The 14160-nt window shown below is 35.5% G+C and overlaps 1 protein-coding gene and 1 non-coding gene across 2 annotated transcripts in view; both read left to right on the top strand.

Moving 5' to 3' along the window:
- The window catches only part of bma (SCY1-like protein bma), a 1113807-nt gene that overhangs the window by 281274 nt on the left and 818373 nt on the right, over positions 1–14160 (top strand). The gene's annotated exons all lie outside the window — the stretch shown is intronic.
- TRNAP-AGG (transfer RNA proline (anticodon AGG)) lies at positions 9443–9514 on the top strand. Its single transcript has one exon. It is a non-coding gene; the product is annotated as a tRNA-Pro (tRNA).

The following is a 14160-nucleotide window of genomic DNA, read 5'->3' as shown; positions in this document are numbered from 1 at the left end:
GGAAATATTCAACATTTTTTCCCTCTATTACCGTATCTTGTACAATAATGGAAATTGGTATGTGTAAAACACTGTCCTTCTGCTATATGAAAAAAATATTTTCACGATTTAATTTTTTTTTTTTTTTAAATTCAAAATGTTGGCAGTTCACTGTGCAGTGATGAAGCGTTTCCCTCATAACTCATAAACTTGTTAACTTTTTCATGTTCTCTCTCTTTTATTTTATTGCTGAAACTCATGTTTACAACACCATGCTCTTTCAACTACATTCCTTAATAAATAATATTTTTTTTTATTTTGTGTTAGAAGAAAATACTGATATTTGATCATTTTGTAAAATTAATTTATTTTTCATCAGGCAATCTATCAAAGGTAGAGAACTGATCTTCCATCATACTTTAGATATTACATGCATAAATACACACAAAAAATTTCACCACAGAATGTTGGTTAGTTTTTGAGGTATGAGGGAAAAGCTTCATTACTGCACAGTGAACTGAATTTGGGGGGGGGGGAAAGAAGTAAATAATGTTTTTAAATTTTAAAACTTTTTTTTCATATAGCAGGACAGTGTTTTACACATACTAATTTTAATTATTGTATATGATACACTAATGGGGGGGAAAAATTTTGAATATTTCCAAAATTTTACTGGTGTAAGCTGTACCTAACCCCTTAAAATCAGTGTACCATTTACGGATTGTAGGCCCACTGGGTGGATCTGCACCAAATTTTGTTCGGTAATGCCGTTGCACATTAATAACAGACTGATTCACATGAAAGTCAAGCTTTTCTGTTCTCTATAGCAGCCATTTCGCCTTAACAATGAACAAATTTGTTTATACGTCACTGTGTACGTTAACTGAAAAACCACATTCCAAGTCACACAGAGTTTGTGTGCACTCGATGTGGGTCTCTGGCGTTTCGTCAGCCCACGCGAGTTGTGTGGATACAAAGGGAAAAGTTGAGACGGTGTCGGGTGGAGTTCCCGGGTAGCTCAGTTGGCAGAGCGCTGGTACGTTCAACCAGAGGTCCCGGGATCGATACCCGGCCCCGGAACAATTTTTCCCTTGAAATTATTCAAATTTGTTTATATGTTCTATTAGGAGGCAGTATTGCCAACTAGGAAAACAATACGATATTGAGAAATGCTATGGTCAGTAATTGTACAGTGATCATTAATTCAATTCTATAATGATACCTAAATCAATGAAATAGTTGTATGATCACGTTGTTAAATTTTATAAAAACTTGTTGCTTTTAACCTTGGAAGGTCGTGCGGTTTTTGTTCTTACCATTACTGTTGTCATGGTACGGAACTTCAAATTCCAACACGATTCCCTTTAACTGTAGCAACAAAGAAAAAACAATACTGTTATGAAATTTTCCCGCACGCCTTGCTGAAAATAATATCATACATTTGTCTATGCTCCTTCATACCTTCGTTTCGACTTCTCCGGTATTTTCCACGCCTCTCCTATATCTCTACATTGCATCGTACCAGCATAATCGTTATCTACAATCATTTCTGCCATAAATTTTACGATTAATATCAAAACTGACATAAAATTACAACTTACGCAAAAGGACAAAACACAAAAATGAATATTTGGTTGTACGTAACAATGGTACTATCATAGCAACAAAATCCAAAGCCCCATTAAAATATAAATCCATAAGAAACAAAATCGCTCTTTATCTAAAATCAGTAAAACATTGAAAACTTATTAACCACTTCCCTGACTCGGGTTACAAACTTCCGTCAAAATTTATTAACCCGAGTTAATTCGTGTGAGTCCCATTTTTGCTGCTAAGGATTATTATCCCGAATATATACGTTTCCGTCATTTCATTAATCTTTTCCTGACTAGATGGCTACAGACGTTAGTGATATTACTACATCTGGTGGTGGGATTCCTACGTTTGGTATACGATATCTGAAGGCAGGTAGACACGCTTTGACTATCGAATGGTGGTAATTCGTAACATTTTCGAACAATACACCCCAAATTTCCTATCACTCAAGGCAGGATGGCCAGGAAAATCGCCCAACCCACTTCGGCTTACAGGTAGACATTTTCCAGAAGTTATTCCACGAACTCTGAAGAATAACAATCCAACCAGACGGGATTTCATGTGCAGTATTGCGAGAGACTCAAAATACAAACAAATTCGACACAAGAGCAGATACTACTGTCCGGAATGCAATGTGCCACTGTGCGTAATCCCCTGCTTTCGAGTCTATCACACGACAAGCAACATTTAACGCCTTGATAACAGCACTGGTATTGTACCTCATAAATTAATTCATAAAAAAAACATAAGTTGGTAAATAGTTCGGGAGAAAATCAAAGTGGGACAACTACCAGAGCTGGAATCAAGGTGCACGAGATAACTCGGGATAATAATTCAGGTATGAATGTATGTCTATTTCATAGTGATTTTTAGGTGTATAAGAAAATTAGTGATGTACAGTGATTCTGTAATATTAAATGACCTCTATACAAAAATATAAAAAAAATATGAGTCTTCTTTACACAAAATTCGTAAAATATATAGTAAGGGAAGAGGTTAATTAATAAATTAATTTAAATTAACGATCGTCTAAAAAGTAGTGAATAATACATACATGTGAAGTACATAAAAGAAAGTCTTCGCTCGTTTCTTCAAACTTTTCCTGGATTCTCTTATAATGCACTTCCCACACTTGTATCGCAGTATACTATTATATAAATTGATGTAAAATAGCTGCCCATTTAATATTCTTTTCAAATGGGTTTTTGTGTCATGTGTTCTCTAAAAGGAATAAAATATTTTAAACTGTTTATTGCATAAACTATACAACTCATTTCACAGCTTCTATGTGTGACGCAATAATTATCTTACAATGAGAGAGAGAGAGAATGAAATTGCAACTGTTCCATCTTTCCAAGAGCTCTTCTCGTCTCGCGCTAATCATAGCACATATTATTAATTTTGTACGTCACAATCAGTTCTCATCGTGGTTCAGATCCCATGCTCGTTGACCTTTGTCATATATCTGACATTTATCTTCCGAGTTTTGTTCATTACGGACTCCTTTGACGTCATAAAATCTGTCCCGATGACGTCAGCAATTCAGTAATCCAAGTGATAAATTTTTACTTTGGAAGATTTCATCCCTGCCTAAGTGAAACAACAGTGAGATGACGAAGCCACGTTTTGGTGAAATGTGCTTCGTAGGTTCGAATAAGTGCCGAAGTTTTCAGTAGAAATTACAATTATACTAATGATTATGACGATGATGGATTATTATTATTATTATTATTATTATTATTATTATTATTATTATTATTATTATTACTACTATCTATCTTACTAGTTTTTCTTATTGTATATTTACCTTTTATGGCGTTTAAAAGTAAATATCCAATAAGAAGTAAAATCTGTATAGAAAACAGAATTCCAGAAAAAGTGAACACATTTAACTATTTAGGGTACCGTCTTTCATATTAAAAAAGAAAAGGATAAAAGAAAAGCAAAAGGTGGAACTTATAAATACAACCTTTATCCGTTAATTTTACTACAGAAAAAAGTATTAAACATTTGTTTAAAAAGCGGAAAGATTACCGAACTGAATTGTTGTTTAAACATTTCAAACTTTTCAACATTAAACAAATGTATTATTTTATTTTATTAAAATATTTTTACAGAAATGTTAATAACTTTGAAAGGTATGTACATAAATATACAGTGGAAGCTCTTAAGTTCGACAGAAATCAAGTTCGACATCCTATAATTCGACTGCTTACGTAGGAGAATTAGACACGCCCCTATACGGGCACTAAGAAATGGGTTTGCCATTTGAATAGGAATTGGTTCTGTGTCTTGTGGTGATACTTTTGTTAAAGGAAAACTGAATATTTTATTGACTAGGACATCCATATTTAATCACTGATTTTAAATTAATGAACTCTTCTTTTTCTATTTGAGAATTGTGCCGCTTGTGAGACGGAACTGTCGAAACTCACTGTGGTACTAGAAGCGCATACACAAGTCTCGGGGCGAGCAGGAAATGCAAGTACAGTACCGTATTCGTTGATGGATAACCAATAATAATTTGTATTCATTTCACCTGCCACGCCCACTATCCTTATTGGACTGAACTTTCAATTCTGTTTTGTTGAACTTAGGAGATATATTATTTTAATGTAACGAAGTACATATGATATTTCCATGCAGATATTCTGCGTCATCATACGATGAAAGAGTAATGGAACGGAGAAAAATTCTCTGTGGCGCCGGGATTTGAACCCGGGTTTTCAGCTCTACGTGCTGACGCTTTATCCACTAAGCCACACCGGATTCCATCCCGGCGTCGGACAGAATCGTTTCAGTTTTAAGTTCCAACTCTTGGGTTCCCTCTAGTGGCCGCCCTCTGCACTTCGTCATAGATATCTATGAACCTAGGACCGAAGTCCACACATGTGCTGAGGTGCACTCGTAATGAGCGACTAATTGGCCGGGATCCGACGGAATAAGCGCCGTCTTAAATCACGAAGTGATTTACGCATATCATATATATTATTTTAATGTACCGAAGTACATATGATATTTCATGCAGATATTCTGCGTCATCATACGATGAAACGATTCTGTCCGACGCCGGGGTGGAATCCGTTGTGGCTTAGTGGATAAAGCGTCAGCACGTAGAGCTGAAAACCCAGGTTCAAATCCCGGCGCTGGAGAGAATTTTTCTCCGTCCCATCACTCTTTCATCAGACTTAGGAGAGTTCACTGTATACAGACACACATAAACATATCCAAATGAAATTCTCGATACACAATTCTTTTTGAGAACATACACACTCTTCGACTCCACATTACACTACACAAACACACCCCCACAGGAAAGACAAAAGGTTCCAAGGCCATCACCAACCATTTCTGAAGATGGCTCATAACAGGCTGAAACCAGTCAACTAGGTACTGTAATATTTAATACGCGAAAGCTATAAAATGCATATTCCGAACTCCATTTACGTTCCACATGTCACGCCTACATTGGAATTCAATAGATCAAAACTCGACTGACTACAGTCAGGTCATTAACAAAACTAAGATATTTCTTAGAAATCATCGTTTACAGGGAGAATATTCCAACTCTTTCTTTTGTTACTGAGAACATGGTGAAGCGACCTAGAAGTAATAAAAGCAAGATGCTGGGCTCAGGTCGGTAATCTGTCGATTACGTGCGGAAACGAGGTGAAAACAGGGAACCCAGGGGTGGGACGGAATTTAAGAGAAAATTGTGAATCATTTTTATTATGTTTAAATCTCTCAGAACATTTATTTTATGTATTTGCTCAACGAACAAAAATTAAAACTATTATTTTCTATAACATCATTTTTTAAAAACTGTAGCCCGATGAAACAAAACTAAGACTGACTTGAGTTTAACCGCGTTTGAGGATATGACCGCGTATCCTAATACTGCGACCCTTCTTTCTGGGTGGTGGAGACACTGTTAGAGACTACAATAAGAATTTTCAAGTACCCTTATAGCCTCCTTAAATGCAGTTCATTGGTCATGTTAAAAGAATAGAATAAACGAAATAATAAATAATTTAAAATGATATAATATAAAAAAGAAAATTGCAAAAAAATAAATAAAATAAGCTATAATAAATACAAGAATTAACAGGACTTTCAGATGACAGGAGAGCTGAAAGAATATCTGAAGTTGTATTTGATCATTTATAAGAATTTAACTGTAGCAAGAAATTAAATGCGCAAACGTACGACGGAGCATCGGTAAATATCGGGCAGTACAATGGCTTAGAACGCATCTTCGCAACTAAAATGGGGAGAAGAATCGAACTTCACTACTAATAAATTGCCAGTTCCAGAATTGTGAGTCATAGACTAACATAGGCCTACTTGTATTTATTTTGCATGCTCTGTTTATAATAATAATAATAATAATAATAATAATAATAATAATAATATATTATTAATTATTATTATTATTATTATTAATATAATAATATTATTATTAGTTTGCCTTCGTCATCATTCGTTAATCTCATATCCTACATACAAAAAAATATCACGAGTCAACACTGGGTTTGAGAGCTTCCATGTAGTAAGGAATCAGAAAATATTATCAGTTTTCATTCAGCAAAAATTGTGTATACCAGTGAATTCATTACTTTCGTTTTGGCGCTCGAAATGTTCATATTGAATTGTGGTACTACAGTATATCATTTAATTTGTGGACCACGATTTGTAATTTGTCTTCAGAATTTTCCATAAGTTTGTCATCAGCGCAAAGAATAGTTCATAATGTATATTGATTATTGTTATCAGATATTTGTTGCTTACCATATATTGTGATTTCATATTAAAAATCTATCTCATATGTGGCATTATATTATTATTTTTTTGAGTGACATCTCCATTTGATATCATTTTTATAAATTTACTAAAGCAAATATTTCCACGCGTAGATTTCCCTCTCAATTAGCGATTAAAATTGTATAATCTGCAAAAAAGGAACAGTTTTAAAAAAAAGCTTTGATGCTTATTTCAATATTGAAATCCATCACATTACACTTTTTGCACAGTTTCAAAACACTTTGAAGGGATTGCAATGTTCGCCCGAATAATTTAATAACGTGAAGCATTTTATGCATTAAAATAATTGATTTTACACTTACAATCCTTAAAAAATATGTATATACAGGGTGGTTCCGAACCCTACTAACAAACTTCAAAACGATGTTCTCAGTAAGTATCAGAATGCTTAGAAATAGGGAACCTCGGGACATTGAAACGTCCTTACTACACAATTGAAAGAATGTGCTGCAGCTTTTAAAAGTCAATAAGATGGGGTAAGGCTAGTTCGACCCGTACGAGCGTGCTCTTATCCCGCTGGCGCTGGCAAGGTGAGTCCACAGTTCGTCTGTCACATCCAAGCTCACCGCATCATTGGCGTGCATTGTAGAATTTTGTGGCACGAAGTGTTTTATTTGAAGTTCAGGAAGTAATATCAATATAATAATAATAATAATAATAATAATAATAATAATAATAATGGTTTATTTTAACTGGCAGAGTTAAGGCCATTCGGCCTTCTCTTCCACTCAACCAGTATGATAAAAAATTACTATGAAGATAACATGAACTATGCTATGCTATGAAGATAACATAATTAATACAATGCAATACAATACAATACAATTCAAAGCAATACAATACTACAAATACAAGACAATATAATACATAATATAATACAATGACAATTCTTTTCGTCTTCTCAACACCAATAAAATAATAATAATAATAATAATAATAATAATAATAATAATAATAATAATAATAATAATAATAATAATAATAGTCATACTTACTTACAAATGGCTTTTAAGGAACCCGAAGGTTCATTGCCGCCCTCACATAAGCCCGCCAGCGGTCCCTATCCTGTGCAAGATTAATCCAGTCTCTATCATCATATCCCACCTCCCTCAAATCCATTTTAATATTATCCTCCCATCTACGTCTCGGCCTTCCTAAAGGTCTTTTTCCCTCCGGTCTCCCAACTAACACACTATATGCATTTCTGGATTCGCCCATACGTGCCAAATGCCCTGCCCATCTCAAACGTCTGGATTTAATGTTCCTAATTATGTCAGGTGAAGAATACAATGCGTGCAGTTCTGTGTTGTGTAACTTTCTCCATTCTCCTGTAACTTAATCCCGCTTAGCCACAAATATTTTCCTAAGCACCTTATTCTCAAACACAACTTATGTTCCTCTCTCAAAGTCAGAGTCCAAGTTTCACAACCATACAGAACAACCGGTAATATAACTGTTTTATAAATTCTAACTTTCAGATTTTTGGACTGGAAGATAAGAGCTTCTCAACCGAATAATAACACGCATTTCCCATATTTATTCTGCGTTTAATTTCCTCCCGAGTGTCATTTATATTTGTTACTGTTGCTCCAAGATATTTGAATTTTTCCACCTCTTCCAAGGATAAATCATCTAAATTAAATTATTAAGCTCGATCACAAGTATAATTTCAATTTGACTGCGCCCGTAAGAAATCGTTTAGCCTTTTCTTGAAAGTGGTTATTGTCTGGCAGCCCCTAATCTTTAGAGGTAGAGAATTCCATTCACGGGGAACTGATACAGTAAAAGAGGATGAATAGTGGGATGTTCTATGGGTAGGAATTGCTAGGATTTGGCTCTCCTGTGACCTGGTGTTTAGATTGTGACTGGAGAATAAGTAGTTAAACCGGGAACGAAGGTAATTTGGAGTAGAAGTGTGGAGAACTCGAAACAGAAGAGAGAGCGAATGAAGTGTTCTACGGTTACTAATTTGCAGCCAGGATAAAGATTTGAACGAGGGTGTAATGTGGTCAAATTTGTGAGCATTACTGATGAATCTGACACACATATTGTGCACACGCTGCAGCTTATCCTCGACCAGGTCTTGATGGAATTTTTGGTGTACAAAGCAGATGTCTCAGTGTGTTGTTTTTTTGGGGGGGAGGGTGCTCTCGTTTTCCTCTATCATTCCACCAGAACTCTCAATCTTCCTCTTAATTCATGTATAATCTTCGGCTATAGTAAAAATAAACTGGGATGGAATCTTGGGGGGCAGTACAATTTTTCGATGCTGATATAGCTGTCATTGGCTTTCCACCCCATTTCTTATTTGTCTTTCTCCTCCCTCATTTGTTTTCTCTTCATTAATTTCTTTCCTCGTCTTTGTTTTGTTTCGTCTTCTTTGATGTATTTCCTCCTGTTTTATTTATTTCCTTCTTCCATTTGTTTCTCCTGTATCATTTGTTTCCAAAACTTTCATTTGTTTCCAAAACTTTCATTTGTTTCCTTCTCTATCATTTGTTTCCACTTTTAAATTGTTTTCTCCTCTGTCATTTGTTTCCTCCTCTATCAATTGTTTCCTCCTCTGTCAATTGTTTTCTCCTCTGTCATTTGTTTCCTGTTCTATCATTTGTTTCCTACTCTTTCATTTGTTTCCTCCTCTTTCATTTGTTTCCTCCCTTTTAATTTATTTTCTCCTCTTTCATTTCTTTCCTCCTTTGTAATTTATTTTTTCCTCTTTCATTTCTTTCCTCTTCTATCATATGTTTCCTCCTGTTTCATTTGTTTCCTGCTCCTTCTTCATCTTCTTTCCTGCTCCTTCTTTATTTTGTTTCCTCGTTTTTCATTAATGTTGACTCGTTTTTCATTTGATTCCTCGTTTTTTATTGGTCTATTCAATCACTTTAGTAATTGTTCCTTCATACAATAATTCGTTTATGATACTTTGGAATCAACAATTCATTTTGTTTAGGTTGGTAATAGCGAGGACAAAGCGTTTCACAGTTCACTGATGCAGAAAGTTATATTTCTGCAAATATACATAGCAATAATCGCTTAGTTCTACGGTGGCTCGTTGGTCTAGGGGTATGATTCTCGCTTAGGGTGCGGGAGGTCCCGGGTTCAAATCCCGGACGAGCCCATTATTTATATATCTATTATCTGACGGGGAAACTTTATTTTTGCTTAATTTTGAATATTAATGATTTCATTAATGTCTATTGAAGAATATATCAAGAAAATATAATATAAAATTATAGCTAAACATAATTATATAATGGAAGTTGGCCCCATGTTTCAGCGACTACTATGCAGTGGTATGCAGACAATAATGTCCACCGGTTGGACTGGCCTAATCTCAATCCCATTGAGCACCTTTGGGACGAATTGATCGGCGATAGAGGTCTCCGGAGGTGCGGCCAACTTCCATTGTCCAACTGAGTGCCATTTTGCAAGAAGAATGGCGACGCATTCCAGTGGACATCCTACACAAACTAGTGGAGAGCATGCCTGACAGGGTGGATCCTGTTATAGCAACAAGAGGTGGTACTACGAGGTTCTAAAGGGGCAAAAACAGTGCCCAATTACTTTTTGGTAGACAGTGTAGAACAGACTGTGAGCGTAATTAGAAGTAAGAAGAAGAAGAAGAAGAAGAAGAAGAAGCTAACAGAATTTAACTTTCTTGTTGCTACGCAACAAAATCTTTCAATAATAACACCATTACTGTATTTACGAAGTTTGGATGTTTCATTTTGAAAGGAGAAAAGTTCCTGTTGCATTTATATAGGTATTATCAAATCACATTTCACACAGCACTGTGATAGGGGAATTCGAAAATATTCAAATTAAAGCAGCAAAAATGAAACAAAATCTCGCTTTCACACTATAAAATGTCCCACAAATACACAGTGTCAATAGTGTAGAATCAAAAAGCTGTCAGATCAGCTTATCGCGGCTTTGGCTCTGGGTATTTCTGCGTTTAATTTGTCACCCTGACAGTCTGCTCTGTTCCTGTATCCAACTCGCATCCATTATATAGGATGAATGCGAATTATTTGAAAGTACAATCCCTCGTCTCCATAGCAACTGTTATGACTTGGACTCCATGTTGACACTGTGAGTATGCATGTTCTATTGTATACTAAACTATACTGTATGATATAAATAACAAAGAACAACAGATGGTGCTCAAAACTGTAAGATATTTCTCACATTGCAGATTACACTCAAAACTTTCAATACATCGTTCTGTGATGCTTTGGCCGTCAAAATAATTTATGCTCGACCATGCCGAAATGTAGTAATTATACACATGGTAGCAGCCCTTTAATGGACCTCATTAAAGTACACCTATTCATTAAAGTTCAGGTGTTCCACCAATCAGAAAATACCATTGTAGCAATATGAAAGCGCAAGTATCGATTATTCTCGGATATGCAATCGAAAGACAACTAGCGCGAGATTAGATAATATTAAACTCAATTTCATTTTTGTTTTGTTACCGATAAGCTGCTATAATTTAATGTGTAACACTTTTATTAAGCCGCCAATGCTTATCTACTATAATAGATATAATAGATTCCAGCTCAGCCACGCAACAGACAAATACACAACACGCAAAACAGCTGAATTAGAAGCACTGGCTTTGTTTCAATACGGAGCTCGACATCAAACCATACTGTAACTCAACCTGTTAGACGATCGAATTTGCATAGGGAATAATGGACAAAAGTGAACTCCAAAATGGTAATGTTAACATGTGGTTACGTGACAAGTAAAAAGTAGATAAGGTTTTATACAACAACAACAACAACAACAACAACAACAACACACAGTGCAAAAGTGAAATTAATAATTCGTAAGCTACCCCAGTTCACTTCGTAAAAAACCAAGTGATTAAAACAAATGCTCTACAAATTGCTTCTTACACAACGATTCAGCATTTTAGTATTATGAAGTTTATATAAAAACAAAGAGAGAACAGTTATCGCCCCATTAAAAGGCAAGACACAACAGAACTCAAAGACAGAACAACAAAAACGACCAAACAAGTGTTCTTTTATAAAAGTTTTTATATTGGTGTTATACTATAAGTTTTATATTGCATTTTGGAAATTGATTAATATTAAGTAAGCTTAGTATTACTATTAGCACTAATTACTAGTAGACACACAAGTACAAGCGACGTCCATTAATGTATCACACACTTAATCACGAAAAGAAGTTCACAGAACACACACACCAATGGCTAGGTTTTCAATCATTTACAAATTTTAATTGTTAATTTTAATTATAATGCATCTGAAGATGATACAAAAAATGGTATCGAAAACGTTCATGTAAAAATCTTATAACTATTATAGTAGATAAGCATTGGCGGCTTAATAAAAGTGTTACACATTAAAATATTAAACTCAGTCGAAAAAAACAACACACAAATTAACATCAATTCACCGTCATCTTTCAGCCTTTCACAAAGTACGTTCCCGAAAATTCATTTCACCAATTGTCGGAAAAAATAAATATGATCGAGCATAAAAAGTCGTATGAAACGTGACTATAATGGTAATTAAGACGCTCGTATGAAAATTATGAAACTCACTTGCGCTTGTTGCATAATGTACTATTTTTCACTGAGAATGAAAAGCTTAATGATACTTGTAATTGAAAATATGGAGGAATCTTAGGGACAATCTCGGAACAAATATTAAGGGCAGGTCCTTCACTGCAAATCCAGCATTCTCCAGTTTTCCCCCATTCTACCTTTTTCATCCTATTCTCCGTATACGAATTGTATATCTTAATGTCTATCATCTGATACTTTTTGTCCCGAATTTTCTACCCGTTCACCATTCCTTTCAGTGAATCCTTCAGTAGGCAATTTCTTCTTGGTTAGTGACCTAGCCAATTTATTTTTCTCCTCCCGATAAGTTTCAACATTATTCTTTCTTCATCCACTCTTTCCAACACAGCTTCATTTCTTATTCTATTTCACACTTTTCATTCTTACCCATATCCACATTTCAAATGCTTCCAGTCGTTTCTCTTCATTTCATCGTAATGTCCATATTTCTGCCCCATACAATGTCACACTCCACACAAAGTACTTTACTAGTTTCTTCTTTAGTTATTTTTTCAGACATCCACAGAAGATGGTCCTTTTTCTATTAAAAGCTTCCTATGCCATTGCTATCCTCCTTTTGACTTCCTGGCAGCAGCTCGTGTTACTGCTTATAGTACACCCCAAGTATTTGAAGCTGTCCACTTGCTGTACTGCCTCAATTCGAATTCGCAAATTTACCTTCTTCATTTTTCTTCCGACAATCATAGTCTTCGTCTTGTTTGTATTTATCTTCATTCCATACTGCTCACAGCTGTCATTTAGCTCCAGTAGCATATCTCTTAGTATCGTCTCCTCATCTGCTAACAGCGCCATATCATCAGCAAATCTTATGCACTTTATTCTTTTTTCCTCCTACTATCACTCCTCCCAATTTCTGAAAACAGTTCTTCACCAAATCCTTCAAGTAGATTTTGAACAGGATAGGTGATAAAGGGCATCCTTGTCGCTTTCCTCTTCCTGTTTCACTTCCTTCACACATTTCTTGTCCTATCCTGACCTTGACTCGTTGTTTCATATGAAGGTTACAAAACAGGCTTCTCTCTTTTCAATTAAATCTAGTTTCCTTCAGAATCCCCATCAGTTTATTCCAATAATTCACTCCATCAGATGGCTTTTGTAGGTTCACAAAAACATACACTTCTTTATTCTTCTCTATGTATCTTTCGCCGATTGTCCATAACAGTCCAATTGCATATCTCGTACCCTTTTCCTTCTTGAAGCCAAACTGCTCTTCTTCCGATTGTCCTTCCATTTTATAATATAAACGTCGATTCAGTATTGGCAGGAGAATCTTCACCGAGTATGATATCAGCCTGATAGTCCTGAACTCGTTACATTTCTTGGCAAAACTGTCTCCGTAAAATCTTCAATCCATTCGCCTTCCTCATATATTTCGTTGCGAAAACAGTTCTTCACTAAATCCTCCTCTCTTATCCTGATTTTGACTCGTTTCCTATAAACATTACGTAACAGTCTCCTCTCTTACCAATCCATACAACTTTCCTCAAGATCTCCGTAAATTTATTCAATCCACTCTGTCAAAAGTCTTTTCCACGTCTACAAATACTACATACACATATTAAATTTATTTTTTCTAGATATTTTTCGGCGATTGTTGGCAGCAGTCCAATTGCATCTCTCCCATATATGTTAAGTTATCTGTAACTGTTGTTGAAATGACTGTGAAGTCATTAAAATATGCGTTCCTGCATATACAGGGTGATTCACGAGGAACGGTCGAAACTTTAGGATACGATATCTTAGGCCATTTTGAGTGAAAAAGTTCATATGAACATAGGTCCTTTTTCGAACGATGACAGAGCCAGATACATTTTTTTGGTAGAACCTCTCGCCCCAATGTGAATCAAACGTTACCATATGCTGATGATGTGAGGCGTGAGACAAGGTCACCGGTCGCAGTGAATGACGTAACATTGGAATCTGCATTGTGAGCGGTGTAGATAAGAGAAGTTCATCTCACATACCGGGTGGTGGGGTATTACAAATGTCCAATCGCCTGCCCTTGTCTGATGTAATGACACAGAGCCAGCACATAACACAAAAATACGCTATCACTTATCGGTTCACAGCAGTTCAGTCAGCTACCTACAGTACAGTAGTTATACAGGTACAGTTATCGGAAGTGTTAAGTTCTGTTTTTCAAG

The sequence above is a fragment of the Periplaneta americana genome, chromosome 14, assembly GCF_040183065.1.
Source record: "Periplaneta americana isolate PAMFEO1 chromosome 14, P.americana_PAMFEO1_priV1, whole genome shotgun sequence".
Classification (NCBI taxonomy): domain Eukaryota; kingdom Metazoa; phylum Arthropoda; class Insecta; order Blattodea; family Blattidae; genus Periplaneta; species Periplaneta americana.
The sequence above is the reverse complement of the archived record's forward strand: the minus strand, read 5'-3'. Positions and strand labels throughout refer to the sequence as shown.